Source organism: Dipodomys merriami, unplaced genomic scaffold (genome assembly GCF_024711535.1).
Source record: "Dipodomys merriami isolate MVZ:Mamm:240054 unplaced genomic scaffold, mDipMer1.0.p SCAF_9, whole genome shotgun sequence".
Classification (NCBI taxonomy): Eukaryota; Metazoa; Chordata; class Mammalia; order Rodentia; family Heteromyidae; genus Dipodomys; species Dipodomys merriami.
In genome coordinates this window covers 57102017-57111284 of record NW_027206512.1, presented here as the reverse complement: position 1 = coordinate 57111284, position 9268 = coordinate 57102017, and the positions used below count along the sequence as shown (strand labels likewise).

The following is a 9268-nucleotide window of genomic DNA, read 5'->3' as shown; positions in this document are numbered from 1 at the left end:
AAGCCATCTAAAATGGTAGCACCATTGGGCTAGTGAAACTAGAAGGGTGATGTAGAAAGTCCCAGAAGTGGCTGGGTTTATTTCTCCCTCTCACTCCTTCCCTCGCATCCTCCCTCTTTGTCTTCCTCTCTCCTTTCTTCCCTCCCTCCTATAGTACTGTGGTTTGAACTCAGGACTTCATGCTTACTCAGCAGGGTCTCTGATTGAATCATTACTCTAGGCATTTTTGCTCTGGCTTTTTATGTGGAGAAGGGGCTCAGGTTTTTTCCTTGTGGGGTGGTAGGGAATGTTCGTCTGCCTTCAAATCTCTAGCTATCCAATCTTAGCCTCCAAAGTACCTAGGATTATTGGTATAAGCCATAGAGCTCAGCTTTGGCTGGACCTCTGATTGCATCCCAGTAGAGTCTTTGTTTTCTTTTCTTTCTTTCTTTCTTTCTTTTTTTTTTTTTTTTTTAGTTGGTTGGTTGTTGTCCGGCCTGCCCTCTGAACCTGGGCACTGTCCCTCAGCTCTTCATCTCAAGGCTAGCACTCTACTACTTCAGCCACAGCACCACTTCCTGCTTTTTCTGCTTATGTGGTGCTGAGGAATCAAACCCAGGGCCTCATGCATGCAAGGCAAGCGCTCTACCACTGAGCCACCTTCCCAGTCCCAGAGTCCTTGTTTTCTTTGCTTTAATAACATCTCCACAATGCCTTGACTGTAGGTGTTTAATTTGTTCTGTCATTGTGCTTCAATCCTTATTTTAGAAGCTTTTGGTAATAGAATGAGGAAGCAAGAACACTGGGCAGCTGCTGGACACTGGACAGACAGTGCTGGACACTGGGATACTAGAAGGATAGGGAAATGAGACTGCAGCAAATCAACACATCCCATAAATGCTTTCTAAATTTTGTGACCATATCATATTCACTCTTCATTTATTTAAAACCTATTTGTTTGTTGAATTCAGTTTTTATTCAAGGCAGAGTGAAGATAGACATTTTTTCCTCTTTAACCAATTAAAGCACTGCAAAAAATTTACAAAACAACAATCCTTAAACATTGTGTGTGTGTGTGTGTGTGTGTGTGTGTGTGTGTGTGTGTGTGAGAGAGAGAGAGAGAGAGAGAGAGAGAGAGAGAGAGAGAGAGAGAGAGAGAGAGAGAGAGAGAGAGAGAGAGAGAGAGAAAGTTTGTCCCCAAAAGAGAAGAGGGAAAGCCTGCTTTCACTATATTTGATGTCAGTATAACTTGTGGAGGAGATGGGGAAAAACCAGTTGTTTAAGGATACAGGTGGACCTGTTGCAACAATGAGAAGTACAAGTTGTCATGTCCAAAACGAGCTTTACAACGTCGGTGTGGGGGGGGGGGGAAGGGGGGGAAGGAGAAGGATTGGGATTGGGGGGGACGGGGGAGGCTGGGAAGGGACGTGAAGGGTAAACACAGGAGGAGGCTGCAATGCTTGGTAAGAAATGTACGCATTATCCTGCCCATGTAATTGTAACTCCTCTGTACAGTATGTTCACAAATAAAATTAAATTAAAAAAATCTTTCAAAGGTAATGAACACAAGCTACGATTATTAGAAGTTTTTCCATAATCTTCCAATTCTTTGAATTGTCATTGCTTATTCTTCCCCATTAGCCTGGAAGAAAATAAGCCTCACAATGCCATTGAACAAAGAAAATGGACTTCCCTTTGTCCTTCGCAAAGTTTTCCATTTTACCCATCCAGTCTGTTTCAGTACTTTCATGAAGGAAGCTGCCAGAAACAGCTGATGGATTGTGACACAGTATGTTCAAATTGGTAAAGACGGATTCTGACATATTCTTCTGACAACCTTTTGATTAATTTTCTGCTTCATTAAAACCCTTAATTAAATTAACACGGGATGCAGTAATATCCTTGACCTATTTTGTATATCAGCAAACAAGGCCTCTGACTTCAAAGACTTTGGCAGTAAAGGAAAAGATGTCTGAAGCCCCGTAGGTAGTTTATGGGAGAAGGAGTTAATGAAAAAGAATTTGTGCAAAAGGCCAGCTGGATTTGGGCAATGGTGCTTGGCGAGTTCAGGAAGAAAGTCTTGTGTGTGTGTGGCTTCCTCTTGGTCAGATCTCAGCCTTCCTGCCTTTCCTTCTGCCTGTCTTCCCTCTCCCTGCTCCTACCCTGCTCTTTCTCCTCCACCGCAGAGAAGACACAGCAATGGAAAATGGTTCACCTCCACGCAGAGCGTCCAATCTTTGCCTGTCCCCTTAACACTTACAAATATAACTTGGTAGGCGCACTTTTTGGAGTGTCAAAAATGAGGTGCCAGGACTCATATCTTGAAAATTGCTAAAAATGATAAATTTGATTATTTTTAAAGTTCCTCTTTCACCTCTTCCCATATGTTGGGTTTAGCAGCACATATGCTGCCGTTGGCATGAGATCTCTTCATGCATTGTATGGAACTTACAGCATGGAGATGGGGGAAGGTAACGCAGACCACAGGTCTCTGAGCATCTGAAAGCATTCCAGCACTAGTCCATCAATTTACTACTTCCAGTCAAATACTTTTTTAAGGATTAAATATTGACCTTTAGATAGTCTATAAACAATTTAATTTTCTACCAGACCCTTTTCGGACAGATAGAGAGTGGGCTGTGCACTGTCTCCTAGAGAATTGATGTGTGAACAGGTCTAATCCTATTCCATTTCCCAAATCCCTGACGTGCGCAAGATGAGACTCACAGATGTTTTCATAAACATTGTTTTATCACTTTTCAGGAAATACACAGATGAAAAGCAGTTTTGTTCTAACAAAAAGAATAACCATAGATTAGTATGACCAGAGTAAAGTTTGAGGTTAACACATGAGAAGACAGATGTTTTTAGGAAACCAAAGTTGGCTGAGTTGGGGAGATAGTCAACTCAAGATCCACTCATTTCTACCTCTCTAGGGTTTAGATTACAGGTGTGTACTACCACATTAGGCTTGGATACTGTATCTTGACAGATGTGAAGACACTCCAACATAAGGGCCACAGTTCAGAGGACTTCAGGAAAGCAGAGCCTCATTTGGAGACATGTCGGTATGTTCGTATGATGGACAAGCAAACCTGAATGCAAGATTGGGGAGAGGGAGATTAGAATTAGAATGTGGCCAAGTCCTTGTGATGCAGAAGAGGAGAGTAAGAAGCACTTGAAGGTTTACAGGTCACCGACTAGGAGAAGTGAGGTGACCTTGGACATTGGAATAATGGAGCTATTGGAATAATATAGGGAAGGATCTGATTGGGCTGTTCCCCGCCCCATATTGTTATTACTCCATTAACAATATAGAAGGTTAAGACCAATTTCACAATAAAGGGCTTAGTGAAAGGAGACAGTAGAACAAGGTAGGAGGCCGCTAAAATAATCTAAGATGGAAACAATAAGAGTTTGAGAGGGAGAAGCGGGGGAGCGGGCACAGCTGCCGTGTTTTTCTAGAAGAACAAAAGGAGAGCTACTGTTGGTGCTAGTCAAGGATACAGACCTCATGGAAAGGCTTTTTTAAAAACTATATCTCTTAAAGACAAAAATATAAAACTATCTCCATGGTTACAGCACATAGCCTTGTATGGGGTGATTCAGATCTCTGTATATATTATTTCACCTGGAACATTTATTTTAACGAACACTCGAGATGTTTGATGGGAGAGAGAACAGAAGCTTCTCCAGGGGAGGCCTGAAGAATATTTGGCTCCTTGGTGAGGGATGCAGGTACCCAGGGGAATGAGCGGGGCATTAATGCTCTTAATCTCTTGAATAATCCTCTAATAAATACAGTGTCCTGCTTAGGAGACTTGGGCACAGAGAGATTATGTATCTCCATTGAGGACACACAGCTGGTACAGGCCAGAGTGAAACACATTTAAGAATATCTGACATATAGGGTTTTTTTTTTGTCAATATAGGCAAGGATTATGATTTCTTGTCACTCAGTCATGGTTTGTGGTTACTAATTAAAAACAAATCCTCTCTTGGTTGACATCAGGAAGGGAACTAAGTGCCAAGGTGCCTGGCAGGCAGTAAGCCCAGAATTCCACAATAGGAACCCCAGGATTTTAGAGTCAGCACCCCATGGCTATTTCATCAGATCTCTGTTACTTTAGGCAAAGCACTGAGCTTCTTTAAGACCCTATTTCCTTACTTTTGAAAGGATAATCAAATATATTTTCAATAGAAACTATAAAGATTAAAAGACAGACAATTGACCTTTAACATAGAAGTTCCAGAATCAAAAGAGATTCCAAGTGTTCTCAACAGAACTCTGGAAGGAGGAAACTTGAAAAATAACTTGAAAAAGGACAAGAATGGCGGTGTCTCCCTGTAATCGTAACTATGTGGAGGTAGAGATTGGTAGTTTGAGACCACCCTGGGTAAAAAAATAATTATTAAGACTCCCATCTCAATCCATGTGCTTGGCCAGGGGTACCTGTCCATGACGTCAGCAGCAGGCATGGATAGGATTGTGGTGTGAGGCTGGTCCTAGGTTAAAATATGACATCCTACCTGAAAAATAACTAAAGTTAAAAAAAGCTGAGTGTGTTGCTCAAGTAGCATTGTGCCTGCCTGCTAAGCAAGTTCAAATTCCAGTTTAAAGACCCCCCCCCAAAACCCAAAACGAAACAGAGATGACAAAAATACAACTAGTCGAGAGAACTTTTTTGTCTTCTCAATGCATTTTTTTCTCTTTCTCTGGGGTCTCTTCTACTTCCCTCCAAAGTCGGCTGCTGTTTTATGAGCTACTGTCTGGAGTACAACTATCTTGTAGATCTCAGATATGTAGGATTGGCTGAGGGTTGAGAAGCCTCCTTTTTCCCAACTTACCTTTAATTTAAAAATCGGAGCAAATCTCTATAACCTACTTACATATTTTAAAACCTGCAGCTGAGAAGTCACCTGGCTGTTGACACTGGGGATTGTAGCCTGCTCGCCTCCAGAGGTCAAGGGCTCTCTTGATGATCCTATTTTAAAAGAATAAGAGCATTTACGGTTATTTTCATGATGAAAGCAAAAGCCCCCTAGATTTGGGTGTGGTCATCTCACAAGGAAAAAGAATAGTAACTTTCGAAGGAATGAAGAGAAGGAGCCAAGGAGAATGTGACCGAACATTCAATATATATTCAATAAAATTTAAGAAAAGTGAGGTGTGGGTGGGTTGGAAGGTGAGAATGTTAAGAGGGGTGACATATTCATAAACTGCTTTGTTGAATGACAACCCCTTTGCACAACTACTTAAAGACAATATATTTTAAAAAATAGTAACGTAAGTTAGGCTGCACAGGATATCAGTGATAATGATGTCACATTGGTACAACCTACTTCACCCATTATATATTCAGTTATCCTGTGAGTTTGGAGAAGAGTGTTTTTGTTTCTTCATTTCTTTGTTTTTGAGGAAGAGCTAATCTTTGGAGAATAAATGAAAAGAAAAGATCATCAAATAAATAGGCTCAGAGTCTTTGAACCTTATTGGAATTTTTTTTTTCTCTTTCTGCACTTTGCTAAAAGAGGGCACAGCAGTGATTTGTAATTTTAAATGACTATTTTATCTAACCCTAAACACAATATTCTAGCTTCTTGGACTGTGAAGAGGCCTGGCAAACCAGCTGATTCAAGCTTATCCTTTGACTGAATATAATATTGAGATTCAGAGAGATTGACTCACTCTGAGATGTACACAGTTAATTACAGGCAGCTTGGCTTGTGACCACTATTGCCCCGTGTGGCCTCCTCAGGATGAACTACCACAATGGAAGGACAGAGATTTCCCCCACTGACTTTGTTTTATCTTCCAGTCTGGTTGAAGTAGTAGAACAGAGTTGAAGAGAGCGAACTATCTGGATATAGTTTTTGTAGGGAAAGCTTCAGAGTTTGTTTTTGTTTTGTTAAAAGAGAAGAAAAACACTACTAAGCAGGAAGGGCATGCTGACTCTGCCAGATCTTGCCAGATGCAGTTACATTCTGGTTTGGAGATGAATTAAATGGAGCACCAGGGATATCACCCTAAGAAATGAACAGGCATCATGGAAGGAACCTAACTTGACTAGATCGTAGATTCAGCCTAATAAATGCCATTCAGCTTTCTTGCCTTTTACAAATTTGACATCAGAATGATTCCACAGATCTGTGACCTCTACTTTTCCCAACTGAATGGTGCCATCTTCCATCTGATATCTAAAACCCTTTCATTTGTCTTCTCTCACACTGCCAGTGCTACCCTCGGCTCTAGGATGCTGGCCGGAGGCTCTGTTTTTGACTTGACTGTTGGGTCTTCGTCCGTCTTTGGACAGACGGGGTCCAAGGAGAGGTAAGTGCAAAGTGAAGTGCGGCTGCTCGCCTGTTCCCCAGCCTCCCTTAGCCCAGGAGACAATCAGATGCAGCCGGGAGTCAAACCAAGCAGGAACTGGTTAATTAACAGGGAGCATCCCCTTTTTAAAGCAAAAGACTGTGTGGGAGGAGAGGAAATGGGACCAACCAATCACTGAAAGGCCATACCTTAACATGCACCTAGGCTTCCATGAGTTGTTGACACACTGAACCTAAACAAATCCGGCTGTGCCCACTCAACTTCCTCTCAGGGCCATCTTTGCTACCTGTGTTCCCCACAGATTTCCCCCACATATTCACCCTTTTTGTTTTAATGGCAGATCACCTCCCAGTCAGTTATCCTTTTCCGCTCCTCTGTAAAGGTTATTTTAACAGGATTACATTTGGCCAGGAACAAGGTTGGAGGCAAGTCTGGAAGGAGGTCCCTGGTGCATAAGAGCCTGTCCCAGTTACCTCTCATCCCCACCTAGCACAATAATAAACATTAGCCCCACCACAGTTAGAGTTTGAAATGTCCCAAGCAGTAAAATTTAAAACAAACTGTGTAGACATAGCAAAGCAATCCCAGGCACCTGATGTCTTTCAAGTAAGCCAGTTCCTTGTACGTGCCTTCAAGCGAGCACAGGGGTCAAGATGACCTTTAAGCTTTACTGTCAGCTCCCAACACCCCGTCTTTGTCTAAAGAAGTGAACCCGCCTGTCTTAGGTTGGGTAGATCACCTTGTCTGTCTTACCCATCATCGGGAACTTCTTCAGAGCAAAGCTGAAGGCCCTGTCTTAGGTTGGTCAGACTGGCACTCCCTCTTACCCGTCTCTGGCTGCGATTCCTCTCGGGGAAATTTATTCACTTGGAGCTTGATTTTATGTAACTGGCTGGCTCATAAGAGTTTTGTAGTACACGTATAATGCAAGGAAGGCATAGAAAAAGCATCAGCAAAAGCATTCCCAGGTCAAGCAATGTCATTAGCCCTTTAACTTTAGGGATGGGAGGATAGCAGTCTTTGCCACTTTAGAGTCCAGAGGTGGGGCTTGTTCTAGAGTAGGTTTTAGACATATTTACAGGACACATAACAAAAGGTGGTTGTACAAGCAATTAGTAAAAGAACAATTAGGGCAGGTAACATTAAAATAGATAGCTCCTACAAAAATATGTTTTAAACAGTCCATACGTAATGACACAGGGTGGTGATCAAAATGAAGGTCAGGCCACCAGGTCGAAGGAACAGCTTTTCTTGTGATGCTACTGATGATTTTTGCATTACCAGTGCTGATCACTGCCCAGGTCACCCGTTGAGGTTGATGTGGATTCCGTAGCCATTGCCGGGACTGGGAGGGTCAGGGCAGCCATCAGCTAGAGTATCACCATCTGCAGTTGTTAAAGAACACAAGAGCTTCTCAAGGGCTGGTTGCCCTTGGGGATGGTTAGTTTATCCTTGGGCATCCTCCTGTATAGAGGAATGGGTAAAAACTTAAGGTTTCTAGCAGGAATCCAAATGGGGGCTATCTCCCCTATGGGAAAATGCATCCAAATCCCCTGCCCATGGTAACTAGGGGGTCAGGTCCTCTCCATTGTTGTGTCAGTGGGTCCTTCCACCTGACTTTCACTCGGGGCTTAGGGTTTAGTTGTCCCGTCAGTTGCCCTTTTTGAAAAATTGAAAATGTTAACTGTATATAGGGGGCTAACTCCCCCTTTTTGTTTTAATTGCTCCTTAAGACATTGCTGATTTCTTTTTATAATTGCTTGGCCTTGGGGATTATAGGGAATTCCTGTACTATGATTAATATGCCATTTGTCAAAAAACTCTGACATTGCTTTACTGATAAAACAGGGTCCATTATAAGTTTTAACTTGTGTTAGTAGACCCAAGATGGCGATGCATTGAAGAAAATGTGTTTGCGAATGTTAGTCTTTTCTCCTGTCTGTGCTGTGGCCCAGGGAGAGTTTGGACCATCCTCCGCCACCGCCTGGCAGAGCTCTTTTAAGATCCTTAGCTTCCCATGGATACCATTTCAAGGGCCTGTTAGCCCCTGATGCCACATTGACCGGATACGCTTGGGGAAGCGAATCCTGTGGCTGAGAGTCTGGGCTCTTGGGTGGCCCTTCCTTTCCAGAGGAGGTCTCCGAGTAGGTTACTTCCCCAGCCCTCGGCCCCTCCATATGTAGGGGTCTGGGACTTGGAAGTCCCTCTCGCAGGTCTTGTAGGGCGCCATACCTCCCTTCCAATCGAGGGAATAGGGAGGGGGCCTAGGACCATCCGGGGCACCTGAGTAGCTGCCTCTGCCCCTGCATGCACAGATAGTGTGTTCCCAGTCGAGTTTGACCTTTTCCTTTTCCTTTTTCAAGTCTTCCTGTACTCTTTCTAAGCCTAATGTTGCCTCCTCCTCCTCCTTCTTCTGTGATATAACATTACCCATATTTAGGGTTTCACTTACCCCGAAAGACCGCTTAGCCTCGGCTGGTATCTTTTCCTTTCGTGCCCCACGTTGGGCACCAGATGTTGGGTCTTCGTCCGTCTTTGGACAGACGGGGTCCGAGGAGAGGTAAGTGCGAAGTGAAGCCTAGCCCTGCTTCAAGGAGGATTTAAAAATGCTGGCCAAGGTCCCAGTCTGAGAAGTTGAGAAAGCTTCAAATTACAAAGTATGTATTAAAATACATACTTCCTTAAAATTTCCCAAGGAAAAACCTAGAAAGTAGGTATCTCAGTAGGGTGAGGATTAGGTAAAGATTTCTTTATTAATTTATTCAAAAATTCTTTTTTTGGAACTGAAACATCTGGAGTTGTATATTATTCAAAAATGTTTTTCTAAATTTTATTTTATTGTAAAGATGCTGTGTGGAGGGGTCACAGTTACATGAGTAAGGCAATGAGTACTTTTCTTGTCGAGCATTGTTACCCCTCCCACTCTCCCTTCTGTCCTCCACCTTCAAAAATTCTTAA

General features: G+C 42.8%; 1 long non-coding RNA gene across 1 annotated transcript; it reads right to left on the bottom strand.

The window, feature by feature from the left end:
* Positions 1-2782: 2782 nt before the first annotated feature.
* LOC138820774 (uncharacterized) lies at positions 2783-7941 on the bottom strand. The gene is made up of 3 exons (XR_011369980.1): positions 7499-7941; positions 4870-4964; positions 2783-3074 (listed from the first exon to the last, which is right to left on the bottom strand). It is a non-coding gene; the product is annotated as an uncharacterized lncRNA (long non-coding RNA).
* Positions 7942-9268: the final 1327 nt, after the last annotated feature.